The following is a 27,695-nucleotide window of genomic DNA, read 5'->3' as shown; positions in this document are numbered from 1 at the left end:
CCATAACTGATGGCTTATCAACATCATCTGTATAAATTTCAAAAACCTTCAAGCCAGGATGCTCTGTGCACAATTAGGTTGCAACTGCTCAAGTATTTTCTTCAGAACATTAAATCAGCAAATGATGATGCACAATGCACAAAGAATGCAGAACTATACCACAAGCTCCACTGGGGTTATGACCATGTGAGCCAAAAGTCTTGCTTAAAAGGGACAGAATTAAATAATAACAATATTTCTAGGCAAGTATGACACAAAGAAAATCTGGATTAAAATTAGCAGTTGTTGGCTAGCCCAAGGCTAGTAAATTTCCAGTTGGACTAGTACTTTTCCAAATTTCAGCAATCTGATGGTTAACAGAAGTTTATGTTGTCATCGGTGTTTTGTGTGAAGGAATAGTGAAGAGTCGGCAGAAATATTAAATTTCTCAATCTATATGTCCTTCTGGTTAACAAGAAATTTATGTTAAATTTTAGGCCTGTAAATTTATGCAAGAAAATATTTCAACTGGCAATTTTTCATGAAAACATATTTTTTTTATTTTTTCAAACAAAAAAACACTTCCTGGGAATGGAGGCTAAAAGTATGAAGTTTGTCGTATTTTGTATTTTAAAAAATTCTAAAGAATTTATGGCTGCAAACCTCTTTTTAAAACCCACGATATGTTAAAAAATTAACAGTATCTCTCTCTCATGATAGACGAAACTTCTTGTTGTTGTTGTGGGTTAAACCATTTTTCAGCATGGTGGACAGTATAACTGGTGGAGGAAGAACCCAAGAAAACCCAGGTAAGAACCACCAAACCATGGGAAGCTATTGGCAAGTTTTCTCCCATACCCACAATGGTTGAGCCTGAGACTTGAACCCACGCCAACAGAGGTGACATGGTAATGATTGGTAAAGGCGTGTGCTTTAGACCACTCAGCTACCCGGGGCACCAATACAACTAATCCAGGTAACATTTTGAAGATTTTTCAGGCAAAGTAACAGTATCAGAAATGGGAAGGCTAGTGGCTATTGTTGCTTTCATCACAAATTATCAATATGTAATGAATATATAGACTGTCCATTGCCCAAGTTATTTACAAAATTCTCCTGCTTCCAAATGCTGCCACCCATTTTAAAGATTAATTTCAATCTCTCTGCAAAGAATATTTCATTTAGAACCAGTTAGAGGCATGGTCAATTTCTTCCATAAATAACATGTGCTAAGATAATGGCTGTGTGTGATGAGTAAGCCAGGATGTAAACCTCAGGATGTACTAGACAGCATGATAAAAAATAATCTTGTGACAGAAAGCAGGAAATAATTAGGTACAGAAATAAAATGGACATAATGCAATTTGAAGGAATATAGTAAATGTGGGGGTGGGGATTCAACAATTATATGAGGATAAAGGTATTTTAAGGAATACTTGAAAATAAGGATATGATATTGAGTTATATCTAAGGATGAAAAGAAAAAGTGTTCCAAGAACAAATATGCCCTTGGAATCAATGAATTTCCTTAAAAACCAATTTAAGTAAATACCAAAGTCAACATGACCAACTTTTGAGAGGAAATTGTTGGACTCACCAATATATATATATATATATATATATATATATATATATATATATATATATATATATATATATATATATATATATATATATATATATCCACATTAACATACAGGTTAATTAGCATACTGCTAATAGCTAACAGTGCATGGGAAGTTTACTTAAAATAAAGCCAAATCACTAATGAGTGAAATATATACCACACTAACCTTTTTTCTGGTGTAAAAGTGTGCCACACAACTGTTTGAACCTGCCACAAAGAGTGAATGAAAACTTGGCATTTATTGACAAACTTAACAAAGGTGTTATGGCCAACAGAAGCATCAAAAAGGCAACTCTCTATGTCACAGATCATAAAAAAGTAGTCACAAATGCTGGTGCATGACACTAAAGAAAAACAGGGCCCCAGTAATTTAAAGGTAAAGAATAATAAAGATAAGAATAAAAAGACAACATAATGTCCATTAAGATCAAATTTCATTACTGACTTGACCACAAATTTTGAAATACTGTCTCCATACCTTTTCATTTAGAGTGACCGAGATCATATTAGAATGATCAAGCACATTTCAAAGTGACCAAGAACGTATCAGAGTGACCAAGAACATATCAGAGTGACCAAGATCATAACAGAGTGACCAAGATCATATTAGAGTGAGCAAGAACATATCAAAGTGACCAAGACCATATTAGAGTGACCAAGATCATATCATTGTAATCAAGATCGTATTAGAGTGATCAAGAGCATATCAAAGTGACCAAGATCATATTAGAGTGACCAAGAAAATATCAAAGTGAACATAAACATATCAGAGTAACCAAGATCATAAAAGAGTGACCAAGAACATATCAGAGTGACCAAGATCATATTAGAGTGAGCAAGATCATATCATTGTAATCAAGATCATATTAGAGTGAGCAAGATCATATCATTGTAATCAAGATCATATTAGAGTGAGCAAGATCATATCATTGTAATCAAGATCATATTAGAGTGATCAAGAGCATATCAAAGTGACCAAGATCATATCAGAGTGACCAAGAAAATATCAAAGTGAACATAAACATATCAGAGTAACCAAGATCATAACAGAGTGACCAAGAACATATCAGAGTGACCAAGATCATAGCAGAGTGATCAAGAACATATCAAAATGACCGAGAACATATCAAAGTGACCAATAACAAACCAGAGTGACCAAGAACATAAGAATGACAAAGAACGTATCAGAGTAACCAAGATCATGTTAGTGACCAAGATCATATTAGAGTGACCAAAATATATCAGAGTGACCAAGAACATATTTGAGTGATCACAAACAAAACAGAGTGACCAATAACATATTTCAGTCACCAAGAAAATATCAGAATGACCAAGAACATGTCAAAGTGACCAAGAACATATCAGAGTGACCAAGATCATATTAGAGTGACCAAGATCATAGCAGAGTGAGCAAGAACATATGAGTGACCAAGATCAAATCAGAGTGGCCAAGATTAAATCAGAGTGACCAAGATCATATTAGAGTGAGCAGGAACATATCAGAGTGACCAAGAACATAACAGACTGACCAAGATCATATCAGTGTAATCAAGATCATATTAGAGTGATCAAGAACATATCAAAGTGACCAAGAACATATCAGAGTGACCAAGATTAAATCAGAGTGACCAAGATCATATTAGAGTGAGCAGGAAAATATCAGAGTGACCAAGAACATAACAGAGTGACCAAGATCATAGCAGTGTAATCAAGAAGATACCGGTATCAGTGACCAGGAACATATCAAAGTGACCAAGAACATACCGGTATCAGTGACCAGGAACATATCAGTGACCAAGAAAATATCAAAGTGATCAAGAACATATCAAAGTGACAAAGAACATATCAGAGTAACCAAGATCATGCTAGAGTGACCAAGATCATATCTGAATGACCAAAAACATATCAGAGTGACCAAGAACATATCTGAGTGACCACAAACAAAACAGAGTGACCAATAACATATCTGAGTCACCAAGAAAATATCAGAATGACTAAGAACATGTCAAAGTGACCAAGAACAAATCAGAGTGACAAAGAACATTAGAATGACAAAGAACATTTCTGAGTAACCAAGAACATATCAAGGTGACCAAGAACATGTCAGAGTTACCATGAACATATCAGAATTTCCAAGAACATATTAGAGTCAGCAAGAACATATCATAATGACCAAGAATGTATCAGTGACAAAGAACATATCAGAGTAACCAGGAACATATCGGAGTAACCAAGAACATATCAGAGTGACCAAGAACATATCTGGGTGACCAAGAACATATCAGAGTGACCAAGAACATAGAATGACCAAGAATTGATTATACGGACCAATAACAGAAAATAAAGTTTCAGGATCTGATCTATTCAAGCATTAGTGACATAAATAGTTGGTATGTAATATGTACCCAACTACACACAATGTAGACCTAAATTAAATATCACTTCATGTACTTGCAGGTCTGGGTCTGTACTGTTGATCATTTGATGGTTTCAAGTGAAAGGGAGCTGCATTAGCTAAGTGTTAGAGTAGCTGACTTGCAATGCAAGGGTAGTGCGATCAATACCCACCCAGGAAAGCACAGACAGGCTATCTCTTTGTGTCTTTGGGAAAGGCACCCAAGTCCCATTTTCTTGCCTTGATATAGTCAATAACCTGTTTGAAGTGCCTTTAAAAAAGCTGACAAAGCAAACCATCAGGTGAACATCAAAGATGGTGATCTTCCAGCAGATGTGATGTGATGTGATTTGGATTTTTAACATAGCTTTAACAATTTTTCAGTCATATCGCTACCATGTCTGCAATGTGGCAGTTTATAGTGATGTCTAGCACTGGGGCATCATGCTGCAGACATGTAGCATGATGTCCCACCCAGTCACATTATCCTGACACCGGGCCGACCAGTCCTAACACTAACCTCTTAATGCTGAGCGCCAAGCGAGGCAGCTGTTAGTACCGTTTTTGTAAGTCTTTGGTATGACTCGGCCAGGGATTGAACCCATGACTTCCTGCGTCCAAGGCAGACGCTCTAACCACTAGGCCACCGGAGCGGTGCTCTTCCAGCAGAACAAGTCTATTCTTTTTGCAGTCTCATGTGAGGTATATGATGGTATATATTTATGACATTCAGATGTATGCTTCTAAACCAACCTATTAAAATACTACCAGGATTAGCACCTATATGGATGGCACTGCGGATTTTTAAAATAAATTAAGTCTTTCAAAAGAAAGATTCTTCAAAAATGCAAAATAATGAGGTCAGAAAGGATATTCACTTACTGATAAAAATAAGATTAATAAAAAGTCCAATCTCTGATCTCAGTGAATGGTATTTTAATGCAAACAAGAAATGAATAATGCAGTGAATGGTAATTTACTGCAAACAAGAAATTAATAATGCACTGAATGGCAATTTACTGCAAACAAGAAATGAATAATGCAGTGAATGGTAATTTACTGCAAACAAGAAATGAATAGTGCAGTGAATGGTAATTTACTGCAAAAAAGAAATGAATAATGCAATAAAAGTATTGAGATGTTGGCTGTCAGAAACATTCAACCACCCTGTGTACGTCTGATATAATCCATCATGTAACACTAACTACTGTGATTACGAATAAAAAATAATGACCAATTTTTGTTTCTTTTTTTCTACTAAATAATCAAATTCAGAACAACTGCTGCAAGAATGACTGTCAACTGCCTGCCAGTGTTCTGATATGATTACCTTAGGTACTGCTCATTTACATTATATTCCCCTTCACTGTAACAGTCAGCTATCAATGGTCACCTTGCATGTCCAGCCAGTTTCCCCATCTTCAATATTTTCAGTAATCTATATATCCATGTATTTCATTTACCAGCCACTTTAACATTTTACATACACAACTCACCAGTGATCTACTTTCAAGCCATGGTCAAGTGAATGTTTAGTGTCCATGTGGAATCTTCTTGAAACCTGAAACCATAATAGAGGCATAAATCATAGGTGTTAATTACAGGTACTGTATGAAAATTATGCCTTGACTGCTGTATAATAGATTTGTAACCTAGATTTCTGATGAGTGGGTAATTTAATGCAAACAACTGTTGTATATTATGTCCCATAGCCACCAGTGGTCTGGCATTTTGTACTATGATATGTACTTCAGAGTTTGGAAAGTTTTTTTTGTGTGAGTATTTGAGGGTATTATGCTCAAGCATATTAGCCCCCAGGGGTCTTCTTTGTTTAATTTTTGTATGTACCTATATGAAAGTTTGCTAATGGTGTTCACTAATAGTGTATCGAGTCATGTCCAAGGCCCACAACAAAACTGCACAAACCTAGATCTGCCATATCACATAATGCAGCAGCCATTCAGAGTCTATGCTGTTTATGTGAAATCATTAACCTTGCTCTGCCTGCACAGAATATGATGGCATATTGAAATCTATACCATTTGCAGCTGGTGTATGATGTACATGTATAAGCATATAGGGTGTGTGTGTGATTTGGATTTTTAACGTAGCATTAACAACTTTTCAGTCATATCGCTACGATGTCTGCAGTGTGGCAGTTTACAGTGATGTCTAGCACTTGGGCATCACGTGATTACTCATTCTGATTATTTTATCTGTACAAACATTGGGTGGGAAGAAAAGCATCGTATTAACAGTCTGCTGTATACTCAAATTATTATAGCTCTGGAAAAAGACTCACTACTTCTATGTTTTTCTGCACTACAAATACCTTTGGAATATACATAAAAAAATTAAACTATTAAATAAATAAAGTTTTCGAATAATTTTAAGTTTCCTCTTATTTTTGTTACCAGACATAAAGGTTCGAAGACAGACCATGCTTTCTTTTAATATTTTTGTTGCTTTCCACCATTTTTTTTTTTTTTATTGCTCATGGAGATTTCAAAAGTGATTTTAAAAAAATGCTAAGCATTCATATTGAGTGCCAATGGTTAAAATTAACATGGTAAATAACAAAAGTAACATTCTGCTTTCTACCAAGAATTTAGCTTTTACTTAAAGTAACATCTGCTCCTTAGCAAAAGTTAAGAACCTAGCTAATTAGGAATTCCAGCCCTGGGAGATCCCAGAGATATATATCATTAACACCTACTAATACCCATAATAGTCTATACCCATAATACTCCATCATTATCTTTATCTTCTGTGTGAAATGTGAAAGTGTTACTTTTTGAAGGAAGGAACTATATAATAATGACCCCATAATTTTATCTTTGAATACATTCCCTGGTTTACAGAGAAAAAAATCTGGATAAATAATGCACGTCATGCTACCCAAGTTTTACTCTTTACACATACTCTGGCAGGCTCGACATATGCTCACGCCAAATAGAATGAAATCTTTTGGTTCAACCATGATTAGCAACTAACTTAATCTTAAAATGGCTATGGCTGGTAAATTTTACATAATAAAAGACATATAGGATACTCCCATGCTTGATGACAAGCGAGTATATATGGTATCATACAGGATACTCCCATGCTTGATGACAAGCAAGTATATATGGTAACATACAGGATACTCTCATGCTTGATGACAAGCAAGTATATATGGTAACATACAGGATACTCCCATGCTTGATGACAAGCGAGTATATATGGTAACATACAGGATACTCCCATGCTTGATGACAAGCGAGTATATATGGTATCATACAGGATACTCTCATGCTTGATGACAAGCGAGTATATATGGTAACATACAGGATACTCCCATGCTTGATGACAAGCGAGTATATATGGTATCATACAGGATACTCCCATGCTTGATGACAAGCGAGTATATATGGTATCATACAGGATACTCCAGTGCTTGATGACAAGCGAGTATATATGGTATCATACAGGATACTCTCATGCTTGATGACAAGCAAGTATATATGGTATCATACAGGATACTCCAGTGCTTGATGACAAGCAAGTATATATGGTATCATACAGGATAGTCCCATGCTTGATGACAAGTGAGTATATATGGTATCATACAGGATACTCTCATGCTTGATGACAAGCAAGTATATATGGTATCATACAGGATACTCCAGTGCTTGATGACAAGCAAGTATATATGGTATCATACAGGATAATCCCATGCTTGATGACAAGTGAGTGTATATGGTATCATACAGGATACTCTCATGCTTGATGACAAGCAAGTATATATGGTATCATACAGGATACTCCCATGCTTGATGACAAGCGAGCATATATGGTAACATAGAGGATACTCCCATGCTTGATGACAAGCAAGTATATATGGTATCATACAGGATACTCCCATGCTTGATGACAAGCGAGTATATATGGTATCATACAGGATACTCCCATGCTTGATGACAAGCAAGTATATATGGTATCATACAGGATACTCCAGTGCTTGATGACAAGCAAGTATATATGGTATCATACAGGATACTCCAGTGCTTGATGACAAGCGAGTATATATGGCATCATACAGGATGCTCCCATGCTTGATGATAATCCCTTTCCCACTTTTTCTCTAAGCTTTATCATTGGATAAATAATGTAATAAAATAGCCATTAAAAAAAACCTACTTGAATACAACCTGCTCTTTTTGTATGCTCCAATTACACATACACTAACGTGCACACCGTATTAATAGTACAATTCAAGTTGATCAATCAATCAAACAAAGAAACCATCAGAAAGTAGCAATAAAATCAAGTGATAATTAACCATTTGAGAGAAAATCCATTCAGAAGTTATATCCATGGAATCTCCACAAAACTTGGACACTTCTGAGTGTTAACTGTTGAACATGATCAAGGGTATTTTGCTAGTCCTCTCAGTTCTCCTTGCGCACAGTGAACCACAAACTTGAGTTATTGTAGTGAAGGTTTTGTTTACAAAGAAGATCCAGTTAAACTGAGACTAAGCAATTCTTGACAAGTCAATGCACTAGAAAAGCTTTATTAACAAACCTAACTGAAAAACTACCCACCAAAGGTGACAAAAACACTCAACTAGTCTTCCACATTGTATTGTTATCAACAAACTCTAGTGGCGACAACACTTATACCAGTCTTCCTCACTGTATCCATATTAGTCCATTCTAGTACTGTACTATGAATTTCATATTTACAAGAAATACTGGTACCATGACTTTGGAAACATTAAGCAGCTATGTACAGATGTATACCAGTCTATGTCTATTCCACCTGAATATGAAAGCATACCTCGACTTTTTTGGCTTCATGTCAAGGTGACCATTGGCTTTTGGGTGAGAAACATTTCATGAGCTTGACAACTAGGTAAATCACACTTGATATATTGGTTAGAAACATATGTGTAATAATTTAGCAGACTGTTCACCTGACATCAGCCTTCTGATAAAGTTGATAATACATAAATGAGAAGGTACAGGATTATTGCTTTAATTGATTTTTTATTCATCTGTGCACAAATGCAAAAGTTTTATGGAAGAAAAATTGATCCAAATGATTGTCAATCATAATCCTTTTGTTAAACAACAGGTCACTCACCTTCTTAGATTACACTGATGTTTAAGTTGGTAGATTTACTGTATATATTTGCTTACAAGAGTCCAACTGCAAATTGCACAGACTCAGATCTGCCATCACATAATGTGCCAACAGATCTGGGTCTGTGTAGTTTGTTAGGAGCAAGTAGAATAAACAACACAGACCCTGATCTGCAGGTGCATTTTGCCGCCGCAGATTGGGATCTTTTTTATTTGCAGCTAGACTCTACTTATAAGCAGATATATATGGTACAAAAGATACAAGTTTTGTGACCATCTGAAGCCAAAGTTGATAAACATTTTCTCATTTTCTCTACATGATACTGTATGTTAAAAAGTGCAGTTAAAACAAAAACAACAAAAAATATAAAGCAAAACAAACCCCAAAACAAAATGGTCAGCATTGTGACTCAACATGTACCTTAAAGAACTTGGAGCATAAATTTTGGCAAGCATTCTTTAATGCTTTCAACATGTCACCCTCCTACCTCTATGAATCTGTCCAAATCAATCGCATTCAAATGTATTAATATTATTAACGGACAATGTTGTCTCATTGATACAGCAATGTACTGTATCAGTCTGGCAAAAGAACTGAAATTCCTACCAACTTTTTTACCCTGAGAAGGATATTTTTCACAGTACATAGATTAGTCAAACAATTTGTAAATAAGTGTACAATTTATCTTATGATAAACATGTACTTTGTAAACTGAATCTGACCCTAGATCAATTTAGAAAATTTACACTAGAAAAACAATTTGAAAAGTGATGTCATATCTATACAACAGGACAGATAAGTCACATGTTTTTTGGTGTGCATGTCATTTGGATTTTTAATGTAGCTTTAACAAGTTTTCAGTCATATTGCTACAATGTCTGCAGTGTGGCAGTTTATAGTGATGTCTAGCACTGGGGCATCATGCCGCAAACCTGTAGCATGATGTCCCACCCAGTCACATTATCATGACACCAGGCCGACCAGTCCTAACACTAACCTCTCAATGCAGAGTGCCCAGCGAGGCAGATGTTAGTACCATTTGTATAAGTCTTTGGTATGACTCAAATGGGGTTAAAACCCCTGACCTTCCGAATCCGAGGTGGATGCTATGACCACTTACGCCATTGGAGTGGTCCAGATGATTAGTGGACATTAAATTTTTGGGGGGAAAATCAAGAATTCAGAAGATAAGAAATATGCTATCTATTCTGATTCCTGTCTTTTACTAAATTTATCTAATTATAAGTACGCTCCCAGTTTTGCTCAGTATTATCTAATATCAACCATGACAATCTTTATATGCATATACAGAGTCAACTAGACAGTAAAATAAATGGAACAGATTTTTAAGTGACCTGCACTATATTCCCAAAAAATTAATATGGAAAACTGAAAGTATGAAGTATATGAGAAAGCAGATTGTGACCTACAAAGTTGCTCGGATGCGTGCTAAGAAAATTGAGAAAGTATAGTATTCACATGTAACTAGGGAATAGCTGAGCAAGATGACTTCAACATAAAACTGCATACCAAGGTGGTTATGGATCAGAAAAGAAAGTTGGTTAGTCTGACACTATCTATAACTTGGCTAAATAACATAGGATGCTGACAACTGAAAGCTTTCATCAATAATGATGATAACAATAATAATAATAATAATAATAATAATAATGACTCTATTTATAGAGAGTAACCCAATTAGCTGAAGAACTAATCTGCTCTGGCCTTCATACAAAGGAAATTTATTTATTTAAACTGACAGGAGTCTGCATATCAAATTTGATTGAAACTGGATTATGATTAATTGAGGTATTGTTTTGAGATGAAAATGAATGAGTTTGACAAATTAGGGGCTTTAATCCATTACATAGTGATTCCGAATACAGATATCAACTTTAGTAAAGACCCTATTAGTATCTATCTGTCTCCCAAACTTTGCTGAAAATCAAAAATGGCTCTGTCTATTAGGGGCATTAAATAAACTAAAAGACGGTGATGTAGACTACTGACAATACAACCCAGACATGAGACCTATCAAACTGTGTATAAATTTAGTTTAAGGGAGTTATTTTGCAGAAAAAAGTCAGTGGGTCAAACAATTATTGGGTCAAACCTCTGCTAAAGCATGCTGAATGTTGACAAACCTGGCAAAGGTGAAACTCAAGCTGTATAACAAATTTGGCTGCAATCCAATAATATGTTATTGTGTCAAATTGAAAGTATGTAGTCTGATTAGCTGGTGGTGTGTGGTTGTGGGGTTTAACACCATTTTTCAGCACACATAGGCTATACATGGCAGCCAGTATTAATGGTGGAGGAAGAACCTGGGGAAAATCCTGGATAGAACCACCGACCCATGATAAGCTACTGGCTGGCTTTCTCACATACCCACATTGGCCAAATCCGAGACTCGAACCCACGCAGACAGAGGTGACTGATTAGCTGGTGTAATGACTGTTAAATGTGGAAACAAGTTGGGATGGGGGTTATGACTCTGTTAAATGTGGAAACATTAAGTTGGGGTGGGGGGTGATAATCCGAGGCTAGAATTCCACTAAATGATAAGGAAGAATGCTGACAACTAAACTAATCAAAGACCCAGTCAATATAAAGCAGTACAACAGATATAATGGTTGAAATCCAATGATAATTAAGTATGTTATGGTGCAGAAATTAAATGTGATGGACAGATGGATGTAGGGGCAGACAGAAAGAAACAGTTTGGTTGGTAAGGTGTTTTATGACACCACGATACAAGTAGGTTATTCAGTACCAAGGCAATCTGAGCAAAGTTCGTGGCCAGGAATGAAAAAAAGTAGCTCTCCAGGGGTGATCCATTAGTATGGATTTGAACCCACACCCTTCTGGTCACAAGTCCATCACATTAACTACTAGGCTGCCATAGTCAAATCCAAACAATTTAATGTAAATATATTTCTAGATAAATGAGGGCAAAAACTATAAACTATAATTAATGACTAAAATGCAGGCAGTGCATGCAACAATATGACAAAATAATGATTTGAACATTGCTCAGGTGCATACAGTCAACCCAGAAACAAGAATTAGCTATTAGACAGGAATTTTAAACTGGAATTTAATGATCAAAGACCTGGCAAGTATCAGATGTCATCCAGTGCAGTGCAGTGATATGGGTTACATAATAAGAGCACCATACATTAAGGGGACACCTCACAAATGTTCTCACTTGGAAAAATTACCTTAAAACTAAAAACTTAAGTGGATTGGTGGATGGACCTACCTGCTCAATGTACAAATTCTGATTTCTTATAAAGCTCGATGATAAAATGTCTACCGCAAACTGTTATAAAACATTCAGGTAGGGCTATGTTAATGCAGGCACCTAACATTAAAAACTTGTGAGATGCAATGACTTGCTAGAACATGTAATACTAAAAACATAAGATGGGTTTATGAACTGTCACATCAATACCTTGCTGAGATCATGATGAAAGCATATACCAGACAAAATTAGGTAGCCTCAGAATAATACATGGCTAATAAGGCAGTTAACTGATTCAGTCTGAAACTGAGTGACACCACATGATACAATAGGATACAGTTTCTAATTTAAGCACATATTGAATCATGTGCTTAGGCAATTTTTTGAATATGTAATGTGGATTTATCATTTTGTTTCTGCACATGATTCCATCAAATGGCACAAACCTTGATCTAACATCTGACCCCATATTCACTAAATAATCTTAGCATACAAAAACTTAACTCAGATTCAAAACAACCAAAATGAAATACCATCTTATATTAATTCAATAACATCTACTGGCATCTATTTTGGGATTCAAATAAAAAAGACCATGCCAACAACTTCTTAATTCAAACCTCAATTGGAATTAAGTAACACTAGATTAACCTGAGCAATTGGTTTAATTTTTGTGTTTAAACAGTTTTGTTGAGGCTAAAAATGAATTCAGACTCCAAACTCCTAAATTTAAACACATACCAAATCTTTTAAGATCTTTGAAATTTGGCCCATTTGTGAAGCTAACCTATTTATTTTTGTGGTTCAATCCTAGTATGAAGCAGTTACAATTTTTTTATATTTAAGTTCAATTTTGCTGTTACATAGCTTGCATGTGTATTGTTTGAATGTGTATAGTTTGCAAGTGTATTGTTTGCATGTGGGACCATTGTTACATGCATGCATATCTATGTGGCGTTAACTTACCTTAACAGATCAAAATCCCAGAATGTACAATTCCAAATTCCAAGTTATGCCTTCCACTAGAAATACTGTAAAATACCTGTTTTGACCTGGTAGATGTTAATTAACCAGACATGCTGGCTAGATTTATGACCAAGTCACTACCACCTGTGACAGCAAGACTAGTGGGCTGACAGTTTTATGATGTATGTGTGTGTGATCTATTAGAGTAGGGCTTTAAAAATGTCTCTAACACCACTACTAGAGGTATTGCCTTTGCCTCTAACATCATTGTTAGCAATATTGCCCTTGCCTCAAATATCAGTGTATTGCCTTTGCCTCTTACATCACTGTTAGCAATATTGCTCTTGCCTCAAATATCACTGTGTACTGCCCTTGCCTCTTACATCACTGTTAACATTATTGCCTTGCCTCAAATATCACTGTGGATTGCCCTTGCCTCTCATATCACTGTTAGCAATATTGCCCTTGCCTCAAATATCACTGTGTATTGCCCTTGCCTCTCACATCACTGTTAGCAATTTTGCCCTTGCCACAAATATCACTGTGTACTTCCCTTGCCTCTCACATCACTGCTTATACTACCAGCATTACTTAATATATGTAACAGTACAACTGCAACTTCAGACTGGTTTAACAGTATTTACTAACATCATCTGATGAAACATCTACTGTGAAAATATCTATTATTAGTTGAAATGTGCACCAAGCAATGTATGAGATTCTAATAGATTATCTAATTGAGTCATCTGACAGATGTAAAATGCTCCACCTACTTAATTCTTATTGGCATATCTAATTCTTTCAGACTAGCATTTTTGGTTTTGAAAACTTTTCCAGTTATTGCAACAAGATTGGTAAGTACTTTCTGAAAATTTCATAAATGTTGGATGAAAAATGTTAAAGTCATTACAAAATGAATTCATACATGCTACAAAGCAAATTTACTGGTTGCCATACTCTCTTGGGCAAGCTTTTCACTGGCCACTAAATTATGTAATGATTCACACCTGTTTGGTAATCAAATTTGTTAGATCCATTGGAATCTCTGTTATTCAACAGGTGACTGACAGATGCTATCTAAGACCAATATTTCAAATATAATACCTGGATACTTTTCTGTCTAAATCAAGTGGCAGAAATTTGTATCACCATCTCCATAAAGGGCATCAAATATAACTGAGCTGCAAAACTTCACATAAACCTTTTAACCATAGCATGTTGCATTTGTGAGGTACATAACAAATAAGCCACTTCAAAGTGACAGCTGCTAATATAAAATTGTTTGGCTTTTGACAATAGCACTTTGACATTAGAGTTACAAAGGATCAAATTAAAGAACTTCATAATTTTTCATGATTAAATAGCAAAAAGGTAATATTGCCAACAAAATTTGGTAAAATATTTATGTAATATTAGTGTTCCATTATATTAAAGAGAAATGCCCTGATCTTACCTATCCATAATAAAACTGCATATCAATCTTACACATTTCTAACCATCAATAATCAGCTTCCAAAATATCAAGGCACATGTACATGATTATGTCAGTCAAACAAACATTTTAGCATTTATTTGTTCAGCAGAGAAATCTAGACAAGGCCTCACTTTCATCTGATGCTAGACAAAGGTAAGGCAATGACACCACAGTGCTAAATTTAGTATACTAGGTCCTTCATGCTTACATAAAATGGCTAGATGACTGGTTATCCAGAAAAACGTTGGGGGTGGCAGAAATACAGAGACTTTGTGTGGACATGGGGATATTTGTTTAGATTTAGCAAAATAGATATATTCTAAAATTCTCTAACTGGCTGAAATAAATCTAAAACATCCTTTTTTGGTAATCTGATGAAAGATGTGTGAAAATTTACCATGGTGGTACAGTGGTAAGCATGACGGGTTCATAACCAGATATAATATTGGTGATGACCTCTTGAATGTAGTGAGACTCACTAATCATAAATGTCTAACATATTCATCAAATAATACTTGCAAAATTGAATATGTACCTAATACATGTACAATTTTACAAATGATTAATGATTGGTCAAGGCAGTGATTGGATGACTTCATTCCAACTAACACGGAGTTAATGTTAGTCTTGTGAAAGCCAGAGTTCAGTTTTCATGAACTAAAATTCAAAATTGAAATTCTCTTTTTGTTTACTACCATACGTATCTTGGAGCAACTTTTGGTAGTGTAGGCAACTAAACCAAATATACTTATAACATAGTTCTATCAGCCTCAAAAATGACAACTGCCTTGAAAATACTTATATATATTGTTAAGATGAAAGGATATATTGTACATACATCTTGTCCATACTAGAATATGCTATGTTGTATAGCAGTGGTTGGTGAGGAATTTCTGGCAGGTCACCAGGATTTTTTTTAGGGTGGCAAAAGTTATCAAAATATGGGAAAGGGATCATTAGGATCAGCAAAATATTTTTAGGGTAGCAGACAAAATAGGTTAGGAACCACTGCTGTATAGGATGGCTATTTGGTTGAATACTCTTAAACTGTAACACTAGTCTTTGGTGAGAAACCCACATCAATATAGCTTTTGTTCAATCAGAGTTCTGATAAGATTTTTAAGATGGCTGCCATTTTAGAGGTCAGATTGGCAATTTTTTTATTGGTGACAAGCTAGACATCATAAGCAGCCTTCCAGTGAAAACCCCATGCTGGTATGACCATCCATTCATGACAAGTAGCAATAACAAGATTTCCAAGATGGCTGCTATTGCAACCATTCTGAACGTCAGATTGACTCCATTTTTGTTTAGCACCAACTGGACATGACTAGAGGTTGAACACATATTACACCCAACAATCATGCAACAAAATTAAGGGGTTTAAAGTTTCTTTCACAATACCTAAAATATACAAGGTCTTTTTTTTAAAGCCAGCATGACCAGCAAAAAAAGTGAAGTCTTTTATTTAAACATCAAGCCATATGCAAGATAACAGAGTGCAACCAACCAGACATCATAAAAAGTCTTTTAGTGAAAACCCCATTTTGATATGACCATCCTTTCACACAAAGTAGAATAACAAGATTTTCAAAATGGTTACATGGCGGCCATATTGGCACCATTTTAGTTTTGGACAAACCAGTGGTTTAGTGCTCAATAAAGTGAGGAAACACATGTTACTCAGATGTAGCGGGATAATGGCACAAAAAAGGTAAGGGAACATGCAAAAAAGTAAGGGAATGCCATTCTCAAGTGTTCCCACAGTACTACACTCCTGAGACCAACTGAACATCATAAAAAGTCTTTAGTCAAAACCACATGTCAATATGACCATCCATTCTGTAGGAGTAGCATTAACGATTGCCAATGTGGTGGCCATATTGGACATCAGATCAGCACCATTTCATTTAGGACAAACTAGATAGACATCATAAGAAGTCTCTTAGTGAAAGCCTTATGCTGATTTCACCATTTGTTCTGGAGAAGCAACAATAACAAAATGTTCAAGATGGCCACTGTGGCAGATATAGTGGATGTCCAAGCAGCACCATTTTCAATGTGTGTGTGTGTGTGCATATATACATGTATATATAAAGTTTCAAGGCAATCCTACAAGTAGTTTCAGAGAAGTAACAATGAAAACATAGCAATAAAAACAAACTTGTGCTAACAGACAGACAGGATGGACAACATACCATCCCATAAGCACTGCTGGTCTACAACCAGCTGGGTTGAAAACCACAATTAAAAGCAGGGAGAATGGTGACTGGTCTTACTAGAAATGTATCATGTTGTATAATTTATATTTAAAAAAACTCATTGGCCTACCTTAACAGATAGAAGAAAGTTTCATAAATTGTATTACTGTCATTATACTGAAAATGGTGTTCTATCCTTTTTATCTGCCTGACCTTCTAACACTACCCAGGTGGCTGAGTGGTCTTGCATTTACCATTCACTGTCATCTCACCTGTTTGGGTTTGAGTCTTGGGCTTGGCCACTGTAGGTATGTGGGAAAGCTTGCCAGTAGCTTCAGGCAGGTCAGTGGTTCTTCCCTGGGTTTTCCTCAGTTTCTACCTTCATCAGCTATTCTGGCCATCATGTAATGCCTATCATATGCTGGAAACTAATGTTAAACCCACAACAAGCACTACCCCTGGTTGGTGAGACAAAGATGCATATTTTTTGACAAAGAAATAATTGTATTCGAATTAATACTGGTCTTAGAATAGGTAACAATTTATTCTAACTCATTTATTTAGGTCTGGAATTCACTTCCAGATTCCATACAAGATGAATGATGTATGTCTACATACTGAAACCACATGAATTCTGTGTTGCTATTCATTTCAATTTATTATTGACAGCAGGGGAAGAGTCAACCTGTAGCAATAAAAAAATATGCTTAAACAAATTCCCAAAAGGTTAGGGATTTGAATCCAAACATTGGATCAGCCCAGGCTGGCTACCATAGTGGAGTTAGCAAGGCACTTTATTCCATCTCACTCAGCATTCAACAAGAGAATGTTGATGCAAAGCATTAAGTTTACTAAAAAAGGTACTCACAATGGGCAGACGGTAGGTTTTACGGTTTAAAAGGATGGATTTAAAATAAGTAAAGCAAGAAATGCAATAGTTGTACATTGTACATCAAAAGTATGGCATTAGCAATTTTACCATCTTATGACTAAGAAAAATTTACCATGGGTCACAGAAAGTGAAGACTGCGATTGCTTGTCCAAAAAGGTTAGAGGCTGTCAGGTTTCAAAAGGATGACACTGTAGAAGTAGTAAAAACAATAAATTCCTATTGTTTTGGGTACAGATTTTGACACAATAGCTGATCTCTTAAGTTAGACTCCATGTGTTGTCATAAGTCTGAAATTTATGACAGTGTAAGTAGTCCAGCAATACCACCCCCACTAATTCTTTAGCACTGTATGATCTTGCTTCTTGGTCTGGTCTAACTGTCAACAATACAGACCAGATCTGCTCTTGCACAATGCAGATCAGGGTCTATGTTGATTGTTCTACTGATTAGTGCTAACAAACTGCATAGACCCAAATCTACCTCTATGTTATTCAACAGCTGATCTCAGTCTATGAAGTTAGCAACTGGATTGGACTTCTAAGTCAGCACATATGGTAGGTAATGGAATTGATATGTATTGTCCTGAATATGGAGCTATATGAATTATCAACATTATTTAACTTGTATTGACAGCAAACAAGGACAACAAAATATCCAATATTGACATATCCATAAAACTCAAATAAATGTGTCACAAATCAAAAGTAACACAATCTCTTAAACATATATAACTGCCCTAATTTGCAATTACTAAATGATGCATATCATGCCTGAGTGACCAAAAAAATTGGTTGGAGACAAAAGGAATCATAAAATATAAAATATCAAATATGTATTGGCATAACTTCAATAGAAACTGGTTAAATTGTGGGAATTTGTTAACAATAAATCAAATGATGTTTCCTTGGCTTTTTCTTGTTCAATAGCGTGAACCAACACAAAAAAATGTAGCTGAAGAAGTTAAGTATTTGTGCTCATATTCAAGAAAAAGAAAGTCAAAAATAAAAAGACAGATACATAATGTCAAATATGCAGCAACTTATGACTGACCTAAACAATCAATCCTATTTGATGTCCAGGTGAAAATCAGGTGCTAGGTTAGAAATGCCTGGCCTCCCATTTATATTTTAATTGCTACTGGCTGTAGAAAATGTAACGTGTGCATCCAATAAAATTCCCTATCTTTTAAATCAATGCTCCAAGCTGCAGATTTGCTGCCATTGCACATGTTGCAAACATCCATTCTGGAGGCTTTAGCTATGTGGAAATTCACTGACATTACCATCATATTTGTCTGTATAATTCTCCTACAGGTTATTATTATTATTGGAACTAAATCATTAAGTTGAAAGGAAAGTGGATTAACATTTGCCAACCAAATAGCTAGCTACCTTAAATTATCTCCAACTTAAATGGAGAGGATAAGCTGTGATTTTAAGGATGTAAATTACACATGTATTTTGTGTGGGTTTTTAAAAAAAAAATCAGTGATTACATTACCCTGCTACTTCTCCCTGTATACAGTGGTATAGAAGATCAACTAATCCATGTGCTAATCCTGTGCACACATCAATTACTCCATGTGCTAATCCTGTGCATACATCAAATAATCTCATGTGCTAATTATGTGCACACATCAATTACTCCATGTGCTAATTATGTGCACACATCAATTACTCCATGTGCTAATCCTGTGCATACATCAAATAATCTCATGTGCTAATTATGTGCACACATCAATTACTCCATGTGCTAATTATGTGCACACATCAATTACTCCATGTGCTAATCCTGTGCATACATCAAATAATCTCATGTGCTAATTATGTGCACACATCAATTACTCCATGTGCTAATTATGTGCACACATCAATTACTCCATGTGCTAATCCTGTGCGTACATCAAATAATCTCATGTGCTAATTATGTGCACAGATCAACTAATCCATGTGCGAAAATCTTAGTCCAGATGCTGAATGGCATTTTAATTCTGCAAAATTCTCTTGATGAATTATTTTTTGTTGTCTGGCACCTGGCTATGATATATAAGTACATTTGTATTTAGTGTTGATTTTAATACTTGTGATTCCTGTTAAATGTGGTGTTATCCAGTGGTATATTACAATTTACTGCTAAATACCACTGAATTAAAGAAACTTGTTATTTGTGGGATGGATTACCAATAAATTACTGTCAAAAAGTTTCCCATTAAAGGCAAACATTTAGTATTGTGAACATTTGTTGCAAAATGTGTAGCTCTTTCATTAGATGTTAAGTACTTAAAATAGAATAGTTATGGATGTAATCTTTAGTTATTTAGCTCATAAAGAAAATATTTTACAAGCAGTTTGTCACAAAAAGTAAACTGTTGGGGAATTCTAGTACAAATTAAATACAGTATGTCACAAATGTGTGTATGTGGAGAGACAATCACTGGCTCCAGGTTGAAGAAGAAACCCAATGTGTCACTTTAATGTTTAGTTCTAATGCATGTTTTGTTAGGAAGTTATGTATGTTTGACGGATGATCTATATTCTATTTTTTAGCAATGTCTATTTTTAAACAAGGAATAATAGTAAAAATATTGCATGTAAACTACCTGTGAATATATATATATATATATATATATATATATATATATATATATACACACACACACACACACACACACAATGAAACCAATTTACAAATTATTATTGCCTGCTATCAGGAAACAGAAAAAAAGTAATGGAAAGCAAAATCATAAGTAAAAAGTCACACATTTATATGGGGAAATAAGCCACAGAATAAAAGAGACATAAGAAAAAAGAGTCACAGTCAAGTTTGGACAAGAAAAAGTAAAACTGTACAGAATTTAAAAGTAAAATAATTGTATTATTTCATTTATAGAAATGTCAATAAAAAATACTGCATTAAAACATATCATATCATACACTGTATAAGAAAACTGTAATGTACCAATCATTCTGAACACAAATACAAAGGTCTAAATGTGTGGTACATCAAATGTCACACTCATTACTGATGATTATTCTAACCAATACCATGTAAACAACCTTTGTTTGTCTTGTTACAAAGAACTTGTCTATTTACAGATAAAAACTACAATACTAAATACAATTAGCTGAACAGAAATAGTACTTGTGTAAAGATTGAGGCGATTAAGCTTTACAGTAAAACAAGCAAATAACAATTGAAGCCGTATCGTGGACACATTTTCAGTAACTCCATGGTAGACATTCCGAATTCCAAAATGCTCTTGTTTAGACTGTAATATTAGCACAAACATAACCATTATTCGATGAGCTATAACTGAACAAGCAATTGCCCCATTGTTGACAAATGAACGTTTTGTTTTATTTCTTTTTATTGTAAATTATCATATAAACTGAATCATGCTGGTTAATGATAAAGCAAGTTTGGAAAGTTGTTATTGTCTGAAAAATAACTGTTTCATAATAATGATAATAAATTAAAAGAACAGTTGATTTTAACTTGACTTACATTAAAGAAAAACTAACATGATTGTATACTTAGTAACTGTGACTTTTTCTCTTGTGACTTTCTGTCCTGTGACTCTTTTCCATGACTTCTTATCAATTACTTATTTATTTCCTGGATCTCTGCTATCAATGTAGTCAAGTTAATATTCTTGTATATGTAATATATGACTTGCTGTAATAATATATGACATGACTTGATAATAATATATTAATTACTGTAGTATATGACTTGTAATAATATATGACTTGTAATAAGATAAGACTTGATAATAATATATTAATTATTGTAGTATTGTTGTTGTTGTTATTGTTGTTGTTATGGGGTTTAACGCCATTTTTCAGCACAAGATAGGCTATACATGGCGGCAGGTATTAATGGCGGAGGAAGAACCTGGGAAAACCCCGGAAAGAACCACCAACCCATGAGAAGCTACCAGCAAGCTTTCTCACATATCCACATTGGCCGAGCCCGAGACTCGAACCCACGCAGACAGAGGTGAGATGGCAGTGATCCGTGACAGAGAACACTTTAGACCACTCGGCCACTCGGAGCCCCAAATTATTGTAGTATACAACTTGTAATAATATATGACTTGTAATAAGATAAGACTTGATAATAATATATTAATTATTTTAGTATACAACTTGTAATAATATATGACTTGTAATATGTTAAGACTTGATAATAATATATTAATTATTGTAGTTTATGACTTGTTGTAATAATAAAATACCAAATATAATGAGGACTACTTGTTTTTGTAAATTCAAGGTAAATAAACAGAGAAAAAATGGCATGCCCCATGGGCTTGAAAAATTCCACTTTAACTATCTCAACACAGAAATAAATATCACTGGATTTAGAAACCAAAATGTTAAGGTCCTATTCATCAATCTGACTAAGTAGGTCAACATAGCTTTAATGATACAGGTAAACAGGTGACATATACATTAATGTGAACAATGCACTTCCTGAAATGTTTGGATTTACTCTGCACCCACTGATATGATTTGATACACATGCATACACACACAAACACACACACAGTAGAACAAGTACAACCTGTTTTTTAAAAAGGACTAAAGCTGTAGAATCACAGGCAAATGCTCTAACTCGTGGTAGCACAGAGCAAGCTTCCAAATTTTTATTAAAAAAATACGTCTGAGTAACTGCAGTGATCCCTCACTAAAACAGTTCAATGGTACTTAAAAAAGTGTACCATCTTGTATCTGAGGTTGCCTTATTATGAGTTTCATTACATAGAGTACAGTCATCATCTTTCATTACAACGCTGTTCAAGGGAGTCATAAAAGTGTACTGCTATTTTGCCTTATAATGGACTACATCATACACTCTCACTATAACAATGTTCAAGGGAGCCATAAAAAAGTGCACAGTTATTTCTGAAGTTGCCATATATCAAGATACATACAAATGTGATCCCTCACTATAACACTGTTCAGTAGAGACATAAAAGGATACTGTTATTTCACTTTATAATAGGCTACATCATTACAATGATCCCTCACTATAGCACTGTTCAAGGAAGCCATTATAAAATGAACCCACAATATAATAATGTTCAATGGAGCCATAAAAAGAGTACTGTTATAAATAATTAATGCTGCCTTATAATGGGCTGCATCATACAGTCAACCCTCAATATAATGTTGTTCAAAGGAGCCATGAAAGTGGATTGTTGTAAGTCATGTCATCCTGTAATGGGATATTTTGTACAGTGAACTCTCAATATAATGCTATTCAAAGGAGACTTGAAAATATACTGTTATAAATAATGTTGCCTTATAATAGACTACATATTACAGTGAATTCTCAATATAATATTGTTCAATGGAAACATAAAAGTGCACTGTATTGTAAGTAATGCCACCTTAAATTAAGATACACTGTACAGTGAACCCTCAATATAATGTTGTTCAGTGGAAATATAAAAATGTACTGTATTATAAGTAGTCACTTTAAACTGGGATACATTGTACAGTTTTATTTAAGAGAGCCATAGTAGTGTACTGTATTATATGTAATGTCACCTTAAAGTGGGATACATTGTACAGAGAACCCTCATTAATTTGTTCAGGGGAGACATAAAAGTGTATTGTTTTAAGTAATGTCACCTAAAACTGGGAAACACTGTAAAGTGAGTCCTCAATATAATGTTGATCAAGGGAGGCAAACATGTATTGTTATATGTAAAGTTCATTTATTATGGGATACATTATACAGTCAAACCTTAATAAAATGTTATTTAAGGGAGTCATACAAGTGTATTGTATTATAAATAATATCACCTCATAATGGGATACATTATACAGTGAACCCTCAATATTACGTTGCTCGTGGGAGACATAAAAGTGTACTGTTATAAGTGAGGTCGATTTATAATGGATTACATAATATGCAGTATTACCATTACAAAAATGTAATGGGACTCATGACCATACCCATCTTATAAAAGTGACTGTGTTATAATAAGGTACTTAGAGCAAGGGACCACTCTAATGTAACCAACTTTCAAATATTGAGCCCTAAGAAGAACCACCCCACATCCTCATGGCCCTGCATGGCTGCAGGTGAGACAAAGGTTTCTTTCTGATAGGAGTTAGGAGACTTCAATATATGGCTGCTAGAAAAACTGCAACAAAAACATTGTGTGAAAGTTATATTAGCCACTTACTTGTCAGTACCCTTTACTTTTGAATTCTGAATCATAATGTCTCCGTGACTCTTGCGATATACAAATTCTTTATAGCTGAACTTGGGCTACTGATAACCCAACTTAAAAAGGGCCAAAGAATTACCATATATATTCACTTATAAGGTAAGTCATACTGCAATCAACAAAGATCCTGATCTGCCTGCAGATCCTGTGCCTGCAGATTTAGGTCTATGATGTTTGTTCTACTGATTACTTCTACAAAAATGCACAGTCTCAGATCTGCCAGCACTGACCGCGATTGCAAATCTGGGTCTGGGTAGTTTGCAGTTGGGCTTGAATGAGTATATACAGTATGAAACTATTAAACACAACTTCAAAAAGTCTTTACAAATGCATTTTAAACACCAGTTTAAGAAGAAATAATTTTCCAAGTTAAGATAGCATGGAAAGAACCTGATTTTACTGTGAAATACTATCAAAATTTTATATGGTCCAGTTTTTCTATTATTTAGGAATTTTTTGTCACATGAAGGCTGGATAAATAAGCTGATATAGACATGGCAAACAAGTTCAGATAATATTCAAAAAGCATAATAACATAGTCTGCATGTGAGAATTTCTTTCCCACTGTCATAAAAATGGCATGTCTTGAGATCAGAATCTCAACTTGTTTGTATTAATAACAATGTGGAATCATAAACTGAATGAGTTTTCAAAAGGAAAAAGAACGAGCATAAAATATGAAACTGATTTGTCCCAATAGTAATTAAGGGGTCCACATAAAGTTCTCCTGTCTTTGAAAAAAAAAGAAAAATGGGAAAAAATGCAATGGAGCTGGCAACACATAAATAACAAGGGTTCCTTGAAGGAACTACCATTCTAAAAGGTGAAAAGAATATCTAGGAAATCAAAATAAGACAAGTTCTTCCTTTTAACTGATGAGTCTTGAAACTATCTCTGATATTCAAAGCAGACATAATTAAGAATCTCTAGGTGAAAACATGTTGTCAGGTGTGTAATGTTTTTCACAACATCATGTCAGCCATCCTGGATGTATTACTTGCACCAGTTTCATTTAGGACCAACTAGTTATCATAAGAAGTCTATTGGTGAAAACTAAATGTTGATATAACATCTTTTTGGAGGTAGAGGTCACAAAATTTTCAAGATAGCCACCATGATGGCCATGCTGAAGGTTAGTCATTTTCATTAAGGACCAAGTATACTCATTAAAAACACTTCTGATGAAAACCCCATGCCAAAATACAATCCCTTTAAGAGGAGTAGCTAAAATAGGATTTTCAAGATGGCCATATATTGGGTTTCTGATCAGCACCATTTTAATTTCAACATAACATTGTAAGAGGTCTTTCAATGAAAACCTTGTTATGATATGACCATTCGTTCTGGAAAAGTAGTAATAACAAGATTTTCAGGCTAACCACTGTGGAAGCGCTATTAGATCCCATATCAGCACCATTTTCATTTATGACCAACCAGATATTGTAAAAAGTCTCTTAGTGAAAATCTAATTTTATACTACCATCCATTCATAAGGGGGCGCTCACCAGTTATTTTGTACTTTTGAGAGAGTGACGTAGGTAAGGTGAAGTTGTTTGCATTTGTAACATGCACAATGGAGATAATGTTGGCATACCTCTACGTTACTTTTATGTAATGTGGCTGACATTTCTTTGGATACTGTACTTGTGGAAATTGTACATGATCTAAGCACACAGTACAACAAAATGGATGCTCCCCTGTGCTTGACAAATTAACCAGAATTAATCAAAAGTACACTAACTTTAGCAGTTATTAAAATAGGGAAAACAAATTTTGCTGAAGTAGACAATAGCATTTATTGAAAGTGCAATGAACCAATTACAAAATATCTGAAAAGTAAAAAAAGTTATCGACTCTTTTTTCTACAATTTACCTCTGAAGTCCAGGAAGTGAAAATGACCATGCGGAGCTAGCAGTTTTTTTATACGATCACATCTTAAGTGAGCCCAAGCTGTATACTCTAGAACCTAAATTACACCCATCAATCATATATCAAAATAAAGGGAATTAAAAGTGCTTTTAACAGCACCTAAGATATATAAAGTCTTTATTATATAGCCAGTATAACCAGTGAAGAAATCATGGGAAATTCTTTTTCCTTAAAATTCTAACCCTATGCAAAATATGAAACTGTAGAGCACCACCTAAGTAGCAATAGCAAGACTTTCAAGATGACTGCTGTAGTGGCCATATTGGACATCATCATTAGAAGTCTTTGAGACCATCAATTCAGGAGGTCCAGCATTGCTAAGTGATGCTGTGGTGTCCATATTGTATGTGCAAGCAGCATCATTTTCATCAAGGACCAACTAGACCAAGGGATAAATGTGTGTATAAAGTTTCAAGGCAATCCTCAAAGTAGTTTAAGAGAAGTTGTTATTTTTGTTGTTCTAGGGTTTAACACCATTTTTCAGCACAAGATAGGCTATACATGGTGGCCAGTATAACTGGTGGAGGAAGAACCCTGGAAAACCCAGGGAAGAACCACCGGCCCACGAGAAGCTACTGGCAGGCTTTCCCACATACCCACGCTAGCGATCCTTGGATTCGAATCCACGCAGACAGAGGTGAGATGGCAGTGATCTGGAATGGTGAGCGCTTCAGACCACTCGGCCACTCGGGGCCCCTAAGAAGAATAGTGATAACAAACTTGTGCTAATTGATGGATGGATGAGAGATGAAAAACCATCCTATATGCCCTTCTGGTCTATGACCAGTAGAACTAAAAATGTCTTTTTATTGCTCTCTACTAGTATTATGCAAGGCACTGCTTGCAGTTTAATGGATAGTTTATGTCATGTTCTGACAGATTAACTTATTATAAGTTTATCAAAATCTTAAATGTTAAGGGTACTGAATGACTCAAAGTTCAACCACAAACTAGCTTTTACCACCATATCAGTATCTCTTTTGTGCATTGTTTCTTAAAATCTTGCATGAAACTTCAGTAAAGTGAACAGATTCTTATCTTGGATAATAAGGAAATCAAACAAATTCTTATTGTATATGCCATAATATAGAAATCTGACAAATCAAACCCACATTCACCATCTTTTTCCAATTAATTAGATCACTAATGTCCTGAATAAATGAATGTCATAAAAACCGATCTGAAACAGTGTCTATGACTTCAACAGATTTTACGGGACATGTATTCACCTGTATCTTTCAGTTAGGAAACTACTTAATTTTAACAGTAAATGTACATTTTTATGAAAAAATTATTATTATCTATAACACTTCAGTTTATACCTTTAAGGAAGTTCTTAATTTTCCTGCAGAATGAAGGAAGTGGCTACAAATTTACATTCAATCTCATAAACAGATGCAACAGGAAACTATAAAAGTGTACAATATGCTGTTGACCCAATCCTGTAGTGTTTCAATATCTTTGTCTACTATTCTATATCTTTTTGGTGCATGTTCCTGGCTGTACTGACTGCACTGTCTGGGTCTATAATAGTCAGTTAACCCAATTACCTAGCTAAGAAGGAGAGGTCATACGAAGGTCAGACAAGTTTCATATCAAAAGTCAGGGTCTATTGG

The 27,695-nt window shown here is 34.9% G+C and overlaps 1 protein-coding gene across 5 annotated transcripts in view; it reads right to left on the bottom strand.

Moving 5' to 3' along the window:
- LOC149785263 (uncharacterized) overlaps positions 1 to 27,695 on the bottom strand; it is a 113,363-nt gene that overhangs the window by 27,199 nt on the left and 58,469 nt on the right. For 4 of the 5 annotated variants that reach the window (XM_089979120.1, XM_089979123.1, XM_089979119.1 and 1 more), the window contains one exon: positions 5,498 to 5,562. The exons of the other annotated variant lie outside the window; for it this stretch is intronic. The gene's annotated coding sequence lies outside the window, so the exon portion shown is untranslated. The remainder of the gene's footprint in view (positions 1 to 5,497; positions 5,563 to 27,695) is intronic. 5 annotated transcript variants of the gene reach the window in all.

Source organism: Sinohyriopsis cumingii, chromosome 13 (genome assembly GCF_028554795.1).
Source record: "Sinohyriopsis cumingii isolate HCF-2022 chromosome 13, ASM2855479v2, whole genome shotgun sequence".
Lineage (NCBI taxonomy): Eukaryota > Metazoa > Mollusca > Bivalvia > Unionida > Unionidae > Sinohyriopsis > Sinohyriopsis cumingii.
This window is presented reverse-complemented; position numbering and strand designations above follow the sequence as displayed.